The sequence below is a fragment of the Lathamus discolor genome, chromosome 1 (assembly GCF_037157495.1).
Source record: "Lathamus discolor isolate bLatDis1 chromosome 1, bLatDis1.hap1, whole genome shotgun sequence".
Classification (NCBI taxonomy): Eukaryota; Metazoa; Chordata; class Aves; order Psittaciformes; family Psittacidae; genus Lathamus; species Lathamus discolor.
The window spans coordinates 65,101,631-65,116,537 of record NC_088884.1 but is presented as its reverse complement, the minus strand read 5'-3'; positions in this window follow the sequence as shown (position 1 = coordinate 65,116,537).

Below are 14,907 nucleotides of genomic sequence, written 5' to 3'. Positions count from 1 at the left end.
CTTAGATATGGATAAGGTGAGGCCAGGATCCGGGAGGACCATTGCTGATCATACAGGGAAGCAGAGAGGGCACAAAAGAGAGACTAGAATACAAGGCTGGAATGAAAGCATGAAGGCAAAAGGTTACAGATAGGGCTGAATAACAGCTAACATCAGGAACAACGAGGAGGCCTGATCCCACCTTCCCAGGGGTGCCTTTGGTATCCAGGACAAGGCAGGTGGTAGCAAAATCTGGACCGCATAATGGGAGACAACCCACTCCAGCACTCCCCTCTGCCAGCCAGAGCCCGGGGACACTGGACAGCGAGAGCTGTGGTGGGGACAGGGCGCTCCCTCCTGCCCTGCGAGACAAGGGAACCACTATGATTGACAAACCCGTCTCTGTTAGCTGAACCACAGCATTCTCGTCTGAGGTTGAGGATGGCTGAATTATTGAGTCACAGACTCACAGAATGGTTTGGGGTGGAAAGGACCTTAAAGCTCATCCAGTTCCAAACCCCCTGCCACAGGCAGGGACACCTTCCACAGGTCCAGGTTGCTCCAAGCCCTGTCCAGCCTGGCCTTGAACACTGCCAGGGGTGGGGTGGCCACATATTGGGGAACTTTAGCTAAAGCCTAGATATTTATTTTGTGTTACTCATTCAACTTTAATATCAATTAGTCTTTTATATCTTTAAATGCACACTAATACACTGCAACACTCTTGTCTCCTTATGACACCTAACCATTTCCTCCGCTGGACTGGCTTTTCTTTCCTTGCTGCTGTTAAAAAGAGGATACAAGCTACAAGAAAATGATAAACAGGAAGCCTTAAAAGGCCAGACCATTTACAAAACAACACGTAGGCACACGTACCCATAATGTATTGTGGATAACGCAAAATAGCACAGCAAAGTTTATTTAGCTGTATCCTTTTGTACTTAAAGAAATACTTACGTATGATCTTGTTTTAACAGGCATGAAGAGCTTAGCCTGCTCTCCAGATGTGCACAGATCTGTAAAATTCCTAGAGCTTTTCTGTTGACAATACAATATGGAAAACACTATTATTTGGCTACAGCAGGGCTCTCGCTGTTTTGTTGCAGGGGATCTGAAATGAACGTCATGTCTGCGGCATGTGTATTGAAGAGTTTCGTGATTTCCTTCCTGTGCCCTAGGACTGCTGGCTTACAGCCAAGTCTCATTCCTAAGGTTCCCCAGCTCTAGATCTTTTTGCAATTTAAAATCCCCTTTTATGTTTTTCCCTTTTTTATTTCCCTTTTATCTTTTATTCCCTTTTAAAATTCCTAAAATGCTTTTAATTCCAAGTTTTAGACAGGTTTCCTTTAGACAGGTTTACTTAAAGTCTGGTAAGCATTCCCTCCAACACATGCTGACTCCCCAAACCTCCCATCTGCACCCCACTCTCTGATGCTCCTCACGGAGCTTCCCAGCTGCCCTCCCAGTCATTCCACGCACTGCCTCTCCTCACCGCAGCTCTCCCACGCACTCCCTGTTTTCCTTTCTCCGTTTCCCTCACCAGTCTCCCTTCCTTTCCTCCTTCCTTTCTCTTCCTTTTCGCGTTCCCTGAATGACTGTAAGGCAGCCAGGACTAGGCAGATGAGCCGCCCCCTGTCTCTTAGCTAACTTCGCCAAATTAGCTTTACTAGCTCCATCGGCTGCATGCGCTACAGGGAAACCCTCTTTCCAAGCTCACCTCTGCCATTCCCGGAAAAGAGGGCCATTTTTAGGGATTCAGTTTCCAGCTGCCTGACGCTGTGTGCCCAGCCAGAGCAGACGGGAGGTGCTCGGGAGCACCCGAACAGTTATTTATGATGCAAAAATGCGCCTGTTGCCCCTGGAAACCGGCTCTCCCGCTCTTCTCAGGCTGGGGTTGCTAAGCGATGCGCTTGTGCCCGGGGGCAGGGGGCTAAAGATGTGGCAGCACTTCTCTTAGGAGGGACCTGTTGCAAAACAGGCAGGACCGCTGCCGCTTCGTGGCAGAGGCTACGGAGGGGATGGCTGACTTAACGCAATGTTTAACTGACAGCTATGCAGCCCTGCACCCCCTGCACTGCTCCTTGGGGCTCTCCCGAAGCCTGCTCGTCTACCTCAACGCCTGTCCTGAGTTCACCCTTAGCTATTTTCGTTTCTGGGTCACCCAGAACACATCTGCAATAGTCAGCAGCAGCTGACTGCAGACCGGGTTGGCACGTCCATGCTTCTCTTCATCAGGAACACACGCCACATCACACAGCGGCGCTCCGCCACTGCCCCCAGCTGCACAAACCCCACCATGTGCGTGCCTAGTGACGAGAAAATCACGCCGGCTTGTTTTGTTCTCTTTTTCCTTTCCTTTTTGGTAGGCAGGCTGTGCAGACGCCCCTGCAAACCTTCCAGGCAGGAAAGCAGAAGGAATTGAGCAGCCGCTGCAGAATCCTGCCGCGCTCAGACGGATTTCTGTTGCCATCTGGTGGCAACCGCAGAGCACCTAGAAATGTAGAATAAATGTCAAGCTCTGTGCCTCCGCTACTAAGTCGGGCTCATTTTCCTCCATTTATTCCACAGGCGTTTACTCTGGCCACATCACAGTTCCGTCACTGTAGAAGGGAGCGAGGGAGACCGTTAATGCTACTAGATCATTTAATTATTTATTATTTAATCCGGTGTAGATTCCAGATCATTCCTTGCATGGCAAGCTTTCTGCACGGTTTTCAAGTCAACACGGGCAGTTTTCTTGACTATTCCATGTGCTGTAGTCGAGACTCTGTCCTAGCCTCTGAAGCCTGCAGTTTAGCTCACCCTAAATTAAGAGATCTCACTCTAGCCCCAAGAGCTGCTGAATGAATCATCCACAGTGGGTCAGTTAATGAACATAAAATTACCAACCTCGCCTGCCTGTTGCAGAAATCACCTTGTATGATTGCACCCCTGTTCACCAATTCACATACACACCACCAGCCAGCCTCAGATTCCCTCTCCAGCCAAGGGACCCCATAACTGGCTTAGGGGCAGAGGCCTCATGGAAGACAGAGATCTCAGATGGTATGCCCTGACACGTTCCTTTCATGGGCACTATTGCAGCTTCTGCTGAAGCCTAGCTCAAACTGCAGAGCAGGAGTTTCTGCAGGTGGCCACAAATTCACCCTCTTGTCATCACTTTATTGTCTAGCAGAGAATTATTCCCTTCCCATTTAAGAAGGGAACCAAACCCAAAGACTGCATGGACAATTCAGAAGCAGGGCATCCTGATGGCATTTGACTGTAGTCCTTTGGTCTTTGTTCTTATTTATGCTTAGCTCCTTTTTGGAGCCCTAACTTTGTGTGTTCCCCCACACCACCCTTGCTCTTGGCCCTGTTCCCTGCGCCAGCCTGCTGGAAGTACCCAACCTTGTTCATGACCATCTTGCACAAACTCCAGCAAACTGCCCTTACCAGTCAAGTTCCCTGTGAATTTCCAAGTCTGGTGTTCCCAGAGGCAGGGATGACTCATGACATTTTGTCACACCCAGTAACGCAGATGATGAAATCCCAGGAGCAGCCGGCCACACTCCAGCTCCATGTGGATGTTGGTGCTCCTGACTCCTGCCTCTTAGGCCAGGAGCAGGTCTTCATTCACTCCAAACTATTTTGTGACAGTGATTATTTGGTTACACAACCACCCTAGTAAATGAAACAGTGGCTGGAAGTGCTCCCCAGCAGTGAAATATGATATTTAAAGTTCTATTGGCAGCCAACTAGCAATCTTCCAAACAGTTCTGTGCATGGTTTAGGAGTCTGCACATGGCAAGGAATGGTCCAGAAGTCAGTCTGCATGCAGCCAGCCTGTGCTGGTGGGTAAGAGAGTTTAACAGCATGGCTACTCCATGCCCATTAGCCTCAGAACCAGGGAAGAGTTCTGTTTAATTTAGTACCACAGAGTCAGCCTTTCTCTCTGAGCGGGCACCGAGCCAATTTATAGACACTTTGTTCACTTTTCATACTTCCCAATTACTCTCTGCATGGTACCAAAATCATCTGGGGCAGGGACTAATGCAGTTTAGGTCCAAAGTTATCTTTCATTAGCGTGTCATGTAATGCTTGATTCACCACGATGGCAGAGACAAGTTTATTGATTTTTTTGTTTGTCTGCTTGGGGTTTTGTTTGTTTGGTTTGGTTTTTGTTTAGGTTGCATTGCCTTTTTTCCATTGCTCTACCACAGAGCTGTGCTTTACCATACGACTCCCACTGATTTGATTCCAGCCACAAAGACTCCAATCAGAGCCAAAGCCAGTGCTGGTTTGAAACAAAGCCAGGTTACTCTGAACACTAACACAGGATTCATGTATTCCCAGAGCTTCATCTTCAGATCCCCATGTTATTTCTGAGCTGGAAAGGAGAGCTCACTTAAATCTTGCGCTGCCTATCAAGAACTGAAGAGGAGTACTGTGAAATACAAGTACCTCTTTCACTGTATCCCTGAGCTACTGGCTTGCATGTGTCAGATATCACTATAAAGCTACAGCTGGGGAAGCATAGACTTTCTAAATCCAATAGGAAACAAATGTTACGTCTTCCAGGCCAGAACCGGTCATGTTGAGTATATGGCTCCTCATCTTGTTGACAGTAATTCTTCCAGGGGCTGCAGGTTAACTGAGCTCTGAATATTTTGCATCATCACCAAGTACATGTCATAACTGCAGCAGTGCCATTTTAAGCAACCCAGAGCAGAACTGCTGGCTCATACTGTTCTTAGGAAGGGCTAAGGACAATTCACATTAAGATTTCAAAGCTTAGATTGAACCAAGCCTCCTGGTGTTCAGGGACTCTGCAGACATTACTACTAATCTGTTACCAAGTTATCAAGTAATCTCTCTCCCTCACACAGACTCCTCAAACAGAAGACAGTATTTCAGGACAGCAGCCATTCAAAAATCCTTTGAAAACCTTACACGAGCCTTTGAAAATACTTCTTTTTCCCCTCTATTCATCCTTTGTCTCCTCAGGTATCTGAGGCAAAAATATTTTGATTATGCACAGGAATGCAGTTATCCCAGTTCCTTCCCTGGACAGGTCATCTGATGCTGTCTGTTCCTATAAACCAACAACTTCAAAACACAGTTAGCAATACTGTCACAAAATCCTGCAAGTAATTAGTATTGTCTGGCCAATGGTAACATTACTTGAAGGACTATGTTGTGCTTTCCAGTATGGACTGAAAAAAACCTTTGATAGTTCAGGGAAGAAACTGAATTAAGTTCAGTGGCTGCTTCCTTTTCCTGGTTCCACTCTACCACCTTAGGCTGAGTGGAAGCGTAGAACAGCAAATGGCTATGAAAGGAAACACAGGTCAACCCCCTTCTTCAGCTCTGTATCTTCATTTTAAGTTGAGTTATGTTTCAGTGTGACTTATACACCTTTGGGACATCCTTCACTACAGTCTCTCCTGGGTGTCAGTCACCTACCAGATAATTTGGTGTCCTCAGCCAGAATGTTCCGCCTCACAACATCTCAACAGCTTCTGGAAGCATAACCCTAAGAAATACCCCTGTTCCAACTGTACTGTCATTGAGAGCAGCACAAGATACCTGTGGGAGCTACATAAATGTCCAGTTCTTTCCGAAAGCTAGTGAAGTATTTGGCTCTACCACTTCCTTCGGCAATGAATTTACCAGCGTAATCTCATGATCTGGAAAAGCGTTTCCCTGTTTTCACTCCCCAGTTTCATTGAATATCCCTTGTTCTCAGATTGCGATACAGGAAGAACAGAAGCTCCAAGTCTACTTTTCCTACTCCAGCAATTATTTTATGAATTATCGGTCCACTTTCATATCTCTCCTTTACAAAATAGCAATCTCAGTTTTTGCACTCCCTCTCTCTGGGTCCTTACATGCATTAATAGCTCATGTCATCATTTCCTGAAATCTCCTTTAAGGGCAGACGTCCGTGTCCTCCCCAGAGCATTCAGGTAAGATTGTCCACACAATGGACATCACACAATGTGTGATGAAATCTCATGTCTATGATTGATGTAGAGTCTGGAGAAGAGAAGGCTGCGTGGAGACCTCATAGCAGCCTTCCAGTATCTGAAGGGGGCCTATAGGGATGCTGGGGAGGGATTCCTCATCAGCGACTGTAGTGACAGGACAAGGGGTAATGGGTTCAAACTTCAAAAGGGGAAGTTCAGATTGGATATAAGGAAGAAGTTCTTTCCTGTTAGGGTGGTGAGGCACTGGAATGGGTTGCCCAGGGAGGTTGTGGGTGCTCCATCCCTGGCAGTGCTCAAGGCCAGGTTGGATGAAGCCTTGGGTGGCATGGTTTAGTGTGAGATGTCCCTGCCCATGGCAGGGGGATTGGAACTAGATGATCTTGAGGTCCTTTCCAACCCTAACTATTCTATGAGTCTATGATTGTATAATTTAAACCCCAGAAGGAGTAACATCAGCCCTTGCCATTGCACTGTTGATACAGAATTTCCATTACTGTGTGCTGTCCAGCTGCCTTCCCTGTTTAGGTCTGACCAAAGTATTCCAGAAACCTCTCTAATACAGTTACTCTGAGTAACTTTGTCTTCTGTAGAGGTTGTTGCTTCCCTCTTCACTTTTTTTCCTCTTACCAGATGAACAATAAAGAAACACAACACAGGACATAGGATAAATCCTTAAAGAGATTCTGCTTTTAACATTTTGCCATGAAAATTAATTGCTCAATACCACCCTTTGCTTGCGGCTTATAGGACACTTCTTGTTTAAAACTAGTTCTTCTCACCTTACACTGTGATGCTTAATGCTTGGAATTCTTACACGTTTTGTTTGCACAGTTTAGCGGAGGCCAATTTTGAAAGTCCCTACTTAGTTCTGACTTTTTCTTTCCTACTGTTCAGCCTGACTTGGGCCACCTTATACATATTCAGTCTTAAACTAGTAGCACCTTCCAATTACAAGCTCCTTTCCCTACCTGTTGCTTACCACCAGGTGTGTTTCTGGCCAGATCCCTTCCCAGACTCCATTTTCCTAGGCAAAGTTTTTAAGACCAAAGTTCTGGTGATAGTATCTTCATTCTCCAGAAAACCCTAGAGGCCATTCTTACACCTGTTTCAGTTTGAATTGATCATTATCAGAATGAATGATCAGAATTATTAACAATATTCTATACAAGATTTTTAAAATAGAAAATGCTCTTGATACTTTCCGGGATCCCATTTACCTTTTAGCAGTTCACTGTGTGTGACCAGCTAATACTCAAAGATCCTTTTCCTCCTTCTCTTTCATTTCCAGGAACTGAGTTCCCAGGGGGAATAAATAAATAAATAAATGTATGTTAGTCCCTATATTCATGGCACTAAATTTTGCATACCTGAATCTCATCCAAGATTTCATTTCATCTAAATCTCAGGGGTTTTTCAGTATTCATTTATAATATCCTATCATTCTGTCCTTGTGCCATGAGCAAATTTCATCCAAATGCTCTTTTTGTTTATGCCAAGGCCATGAATTCAAATATGAAGCAAGATAAGGCTCCAAAGTGACCTACATTAGTAATCCCTTTTCCCTATCAGGATCCTGCCTTTGTGGAGCAGCCTCAAATGCCTTTTAAAACTCTAAATATATCAGATTAAATGTTCCTCTTTTATTAACTTCTTTATTGACACATCCAGAAAACTGAGGAGGGGATTTATGAGATACTCTTTGCTTAAATAATTCATCTTGGTTATCATAGTCTTCCAGGTGCTTTGACACATTTTTAATTACCATTCTGACCAGCTTTCAAGAAACAGATAAAAACTTCACTATTCTATTTCCCTGCTTCATCCCTAGCACCTTTTATTTAATTGCAGGTACAGCCTGTATTGTCTCTCTTGATGCTCTCGTATCATGGCATCTTTCTCTGAGAAACCATGTATTTCCAAACCCAAGAATCCCAGGTGCCCGACTACTTCTCACTTGAAGTTCTCTGGAATTCTTGCAGGTACGCCATATTACCGTTTAAAATTATTAGTTTGGTCCAACATTTCTCCTTACGAGAGCTCAAAGAGCTGCTTCATTGTAAAAAACAGATTGTTCACAGGATAAGAATATAAAAGCCTCCTACATCCTCAAACCTGAAGGTAGCTATGAAAAAGCAAACTCTTTCTTAATTGTTCCCTTAAACTCCCTTGATTCCAACACATCCAGTAATTCTTTCACAGCCTTCCTGGTCCTCGCAGCCTGGAAGACTTTAATTTATACTTTTAATTAATTTCATTGTTTGCTCTGTGACTTCCATTCTAGCTTCCCTCCTAATTATTACATGCTGCAAATTCAAGCTTCTGCCTACTGCAAATTTTGAAGAACCTCTTGCCTGATTCCCAGCTTCTCAGAAATTATAACTGAAGTCACACGGGTATCCTAGTTTCCTTTTGATCCTCAGGAACGCTTGTCATCCGAGACTATTATTGCTGATATCATAGGTATCCGCAACACTTCTAAGGATTTTAATATTTTACTATTAACTCTGATGTCTACTTCTCAGTCAGAATGCAACAGCATGAACTGCTCATTAGTTTGAGCTACTGCGATCAAACCTTACATCCTGTCTGCATGTTCATAGCATCAGCTTTTGAAGTGGTAGACAGCCTGCTAATCAGACTTTTTGTGTGTCAGTGTCTGCCAAGTGTAGCGGCTCTTTGAAAAGCGAGTTGAGATGGTTCTACATTTACCATTTCACAGCAGCTTCTGTCCTCACTTAAGGAAGGCAGAGCTTTCAATGCTGTCAGTCCTGGGATGTGACCACAGCTTTCCTTTCCCGGCACCATTGCCTAACACGAAGACCCAAACTCTGAAGCACAACCCAGGGGTTTCCTTTAAGGACAGTTACTAATTGATCTTGTGGTTTGTTCACTATGACTATCTGAAACTTAGAATACAATTTTGTCAATTCAGTACAGAAAGGAGCAATATCCAGCTTCCTCTCTTACAGCTATTTTGTTAATTCTGCAGGGTTAACAGGCAAGAAAAGCAGTAAAACTTACCTCAGCCCGCCAAGCCAGAAGGTTAGTCAGAATGCACCTAAGCATCTTTACTGCTGAGTGAGAAGGTACCTTTTCACGTACAGCTTTTCAGCAGAGAACCGCTAAAAACTCTGCTGCATTGTTTTTTGTATTCATTGAACCTATCTAACATAACGTGTAAAAGTACCTCTCAGCTTTTGGGCCTTAGAATCTGATGCTGATTATAATTTTGTCTAACTACTGAAACGTCTTATTTGTAAGTACTTCACAATCCTTAACATAGGAATACCACATAAACCTTCTGAGTCAGGAAAGTTCAGTTACCACAAAAATAATCTTCTCATGGAAAACTTTTTAGATGTTTTACAGTGAAAGAAAACCAGCATGAACTGAAAATGCGCATAGAACAGATTCACTTCTTTCATTGACATCCCCTTCTCTGCCCAAGAAAGCTCCTTTGTTTCATCCAAGTCTGCTAGAATAAAGCACAGCAGAACAGGCCACTGAAAACACTTCAGAAGACCTCAAAGCACTGGTCAGCCAGGAATCCCACCCCCAGGTGTCCCCAGCTCTCTAGCCTTATGAGCACCAAAATCACGCAGAAGCCTTCATTTAATACGACTTCTGTCACCTCTGTCTTCACACTCCAAACTTTTCAGCTTGAATGGAAGCTCCAGAACAAGATCCCTGTGTCTGATTTCCCCCCACTAGTCTAGAAGATATCGCTCATGGAGGCCCATTCAGAGCACATCTCTGCCACAAGGAACCCACAGGAAGGGATGGGCAGACCAAGCGTGTCACGGTTAAAACATTTTCCCCAGCTTGAGGGAGATGTGGATCCCAAATCCTGCCTCCACGCGTTGCTTTCTGTCAGAGATACCACAGTCCGAACACACAATTAAGTATTTTGCTGTAAGTATTTGTCATTTTGCATCTCCCTGGCATCTCACATATACTGATTGAATGTCCTGAAGACCGGAGTTTATAATCCATCTATTTTTTTTGTCTCCATTAATATTTAATCATTCACACAAACAGGAAGAGCTTCAAGTAAAAAAGGCTAAAAGAAGCAATGGCCTCCAACTATCCAAAGCTGGTAACAAGCATTTACTTAAGATATGCTAGCACATCTCTTTCAAATAGGGCATTCAACCTTGGGCAGATGCAGAAGGAGCACTCTCCTGCTCATGATCCTTGGGAATGAGCCCCACTCTGCTCTGGTACTTATCTACAGCCACTACACCTGTCTGAAAGACTGAGGGCAAAGCAGGGGCCAGGTTTAAACATTTGCTATAGAGCTACAGTAAGAATGAAAGTCCGCTGCAGAGATCTAAAAAACAAGAACATGAAAATAAGAGACCAAACACAGGAGAAAGACTTTATTTTTGTCCTTGCAGAGGGAAGGTCACGGTACACACTAGATTTAAAAGGCATAAGAGAACCAGAATGAAAAGAGACATTACCAATTAGGGGAAAAGCATCAGTTAGAACTTGTGTTTTATCAGTTGTCAAAGAATCCAATTGTGAGACCAAAACTGATAAGCAACCAGGCTTTGTTAGTTCTGCAATTCATACGACTCCCTGCTTCAAAGCACATTAAAGTGCAGCTGTAGTCTGAAAAATTACTATCACAACCAAGCCAATGGCTTGGAGCCTACGCAGTCAGGCCTGGAAGGAACAAAGACCAAGCCATCAGTCACTGAGAAATGGAGACTAGGGCTTCCCTTCTTTTGCAAAAGACTTTCTGTATTGAAATTGCTACTAACGTCCTGCCTCAGGCTTCTGCAGGCTTCAGCGAAAGCCTCCTATAGCTGCAGGTCCTCCTTGAAAGCAGGGTTGGGCCCACGGCAGGCACAGGGTAGCCGGTGTAAAACTGCTGCTGTGGGTGGTGACAGCAGAAGGGCTCCTGTCCACCTGAAGCATTCCATTATCTTTCCCAGCGACTGACACCTCTGAAGCAGGGCTGCCTTTATTTTTTAATGTAACCTGGCTCAGGCACACCGGCACACTCCTTCAGCAGTCACAGCTGTAACGGACAGAACACACTGAGCTCGAGTGGAGCCTAGGTGGGGAAAGGATACAGTTCACCCTGTGAGCTCGGTCACAGCTGCCGCACAAATGAGTCAGTCAAACTTAATGGCTCCCTTTGCTCCCATTTACAGCGGCACGATCGCCAAGTATGACAGCGAGAGGGTTCTGCGCTGCCCTGCGTCATCACCATCACACACCCAAGCGCTGCGCGCTACGCTCGCACCGAACACCCCAGCGCCTGGCACCGGGCGCAGCCCCGCTCCACCCGCAAACCTAACAGACGCTGCGTGAAACTGCGGCACACCACACGCCATCTTACACGCGCGCTCCCCGCACGCCGGGAGGCACCGGCTGAAGACACACTGCGAGGAGCAGCACCCCGCACCGCTGCCACATGGCATGCGCGGCCACACGCGCACGGCCCGCCACCGCCGTCCCGGCCGCGCATGCGCTGGCCGCCGGCCGCAGGACGCGGACACCCTGCGGGGCGCTCGGCGCCCTCCGGAAGCCGTCGGCCCCGGACAGGAAGTGACTGGTGCGCGCAGTGACAAACAGCCCCGCCGCGGGGCCGCGGCCCGCGCCGTGCTCCAGCCGGCCGCGCGGCCCTCCGTGACTCATCTGACCGACACGCCGGGGGTGACCAATGGGAGCTGCTCCTCCCTTCCCTCTGGCCCGCCTCCTCTCGGGCAGAGGCCAATCGGAAGGACGAATTCTCCCCCGCCGCCGTCGCCCCCGGATGGACGTTTGCAGGAGCCAACCAGGCAGCGGGCTGCGGGCTACCCCTGCCCCCGCTTCCTGCCAATGAGCGCTGCGGACCGACGGCGCCCGCGGGACGGCGCCAGGCGCCCCCGCCCCGGCCCGGCCCGGCCCAGCCGCCCCCGGCCCAGCGCAGCCGCCGCCGCCGCGCTCGCCCCTCTGCCCGTGGGAGCCGTGCCCCGGCGGCGCGCCCCCGCAGCGCGCCCCCGCGGCGGCCGGGCTGCCCGCCACACGTTCCCAGCCTGCATGCGACACGGGGCGGGGAGGAGCCGCCCGGGCGCTGCGTGCGGGGGCTCCTCGCGCTCTTAAGGTGGCCCCATACCCTTCCCAGCGGCGCGGCCGCGGCGGGAGGGGGAGCAGCTTGTGGGGTGGCCGCGCCGCAGGCGGGAGCGGCTGTCCCGGGGCGGGGGGCAAAGGGATGCCCGCACGGTAGCGGCGACCGCACTGCTTCAGGCGGCAGCCACCCGGAGTGAGGGCGGCGCTGGGGGTGCTCGGCGGCTTCACTGTCCCAGCAGGCTTCCAGGGCAGGGGGTGGCCCGGGGAGAACGACCCACTGCCGTCCGCTTGAGGGGGCCGGGAGGAAGAGGTCTGCCCTGGCTTAATGTTCCGGGAGACAAGAGCCCGTCACATGAGCCTGACCGCCGTGCAGACGGGGCGCAGGCACACCGAGGGAAAGGCAGCTGGAGACCCAAGTGTGTGCCGTCACAGGTGTCCGAGGCCGGGCCACCAAGCACGCCGTGCCCGGACTCCCGTCCCGAGCAGGCCCGGTTGGTGTGGTAGAGATGAAGGGTACACACCTTTTATTGTAGTCAGGATCCTAAGCGTGTGTTCTGAGAGCCCGGTTTTAAGCACGAGTTTCAGCATCTTGATCATTGCACGGGGCTACCCTGAAAAGGGGGCAGATAGGTCATTTCCTCATAGTACACTGAGAAATGATTCAGGGAACATAACAGGAGCAACTAAATTTTTATATAAACATTTACACACAAATACAGAAAGGAAAGAGATTGTTGGTTAAAAAGAGGCTTTGGGGAAAAAGCCACAAACCAACCACCAAACCCTAGTCGTGGAGAAAAATACATTAGAATACCTGTATGTTACTGAGATTACTGTGATGCCTGTTTACTACTAATTACAAATGGAACAGTCCTTCAGCTAGGAAGTGGAAGAGAATTCCTTCCCAAATACCATCAGTTTCAATGTCAAATACACAACTATTAAGAATTCAGTCATGCACAACAAATCCAATGGCATCATAAGAAACTGAGAAGAATACATTGAAACTAATGCAAAAAGTTATGTGGTGACTACTTTTTTCCCCATGCCTCCATCTGCTATTCTCTATGTTCTGCTTAGCTTGCAAAGGCTTTGGGATTAGGTTCTCTGAATGCTAACTATGGTAATGGATCGTGAGCCATCCACGTGTGCATTTCTGCAATACTGATTCTTTGACTTGCCTCCCTGTGGCTTTTTGTGTGCATTGGATGGCATTTTGTGTGTTTACATTTTTTCAAGTAGTGGAATAAATTAATTATATCATATATTCATTTGGGAGAGAGAATCCCAAAAGCCAAAAGGAAAAATAAATAGGGAACACACACTGGATGCCTGGCACATGCCAAATCCAACCGCAGTTTTCTAACACCTCTGCAGTTGGCTATAGATCAAAGAAGTCGCAGATACCACCCATCAGTGCCTCCCAGCACAATGATTCTTCTGCCTTGTCTGTCAGTAGAGTTAAGAGGAACCTGTGCACAGTATGGCCACAAATCCTAGCTAGAGAGGAACTGGAGAGCTTGGTGTGTGAATAGCAAGGAGGCCCAAAGACCACCTAGCCCAAACAGAATTCAAAGGAGAGGCAGAAGGCCAAGAGAACTGGAGCTAAGATGTTTATTCAGGAGTGGAAGGAGCCTAGGAGAAAGGACAGAATAGCACACAGCTCTGATGTGAATGTGTGAGGAAATGAGATGGTTGCTGGCCCTTGGTAATGATTAGGAACACTGTAATGGGATCTGCAATGAGATAATGTGAATAATACAGGAAAAGGGGCAGAAACCCCTCCTTGACAGAACAGGTAGTAGCATGAGAAGACCTATGAACACAGCTGATAGCGTAGAAGCAGAGAAAGGTTTGGTGTAGAACAAGAGGACGTAGCATCCAGAGAGATTGGAGGTTGAGGTGCATTCTTCTGACTTCTTGAAATAAAGGCATGGGACACTGGCACAGCTTTTGACCTGTTGAAGGAATGCAAATGTGAAACTACCCACGGAAAGAAGAGATTATCAAATACAGGGTGTCTTTGAGATGGCTTGGGGTAGGACCCCCACGAGAGGGTGTTTCATGGTTACGTATTTTGAATTCCCATGTAAAAGTGGCCTGCCTACACCACTGGCCTCATGTAGGGGGATCTCAGGCAGTGCCTGTTTCTTCTTACACACACATTTTGGAGTATGTGATCTATTCAGTTTACTTCGCCGGCGAGAACCCTTTAATGTTGTAAAATAATGGATGGTTGCCTTGGTCTGTCCCTAAGACCAGCCTTGAAACATACCAACACGAGATTCCCAGTTTCCAGCCAACCGGCTAAAAGTGGAACAATTAATGTGGGTTTTGGTATGGTTTTACCTGGTTGTAACACATCAGAGAGGTAGCAGTGGGTTGTGACGGAAACACCTCCCAGGGTCCGGGGTGTTGCTGCAGTAGTTTTTTGGCAAATACAAAGCGTGAAGGAAGGATACCAGGAACGGACTGTGGAATTTTCTGGGGAGTGAGAGAAGCCTCTGAGCGGACTGGTCTGGAGCAGGGTACAACCACTCTGTGCCTTATGTGAACAGAGATCACCCATGGTGGCCAGCACGGTCCTAGGCCCAGGCCCAGACCCAGGCAGCCATTCGGGAGCTCCACCGGTCCGGAGGAGATGACCGGGTGAGCGGCTGCTGCAGGGGTAGCCCAACAGCTGCCGCTGCCAACTGGGGGGCGGCAAGAGCCTGCTGCTGGCAGCGCCCAAGGCGCAAGGGTCCCCCGGCCGGCGGCCATCTTCGGGGTGCTTCGAACCCCGGGCCGAGGTAGGAGCAAGGGAGGCCGGGGAAGGCCGCGGTCCGGGCTGGTGCCGCCGGGCTGCCAGGCCCTCCGAGCACAGCCTGGCTCTCACTTCCAGCGGGTAGAAGGGCGC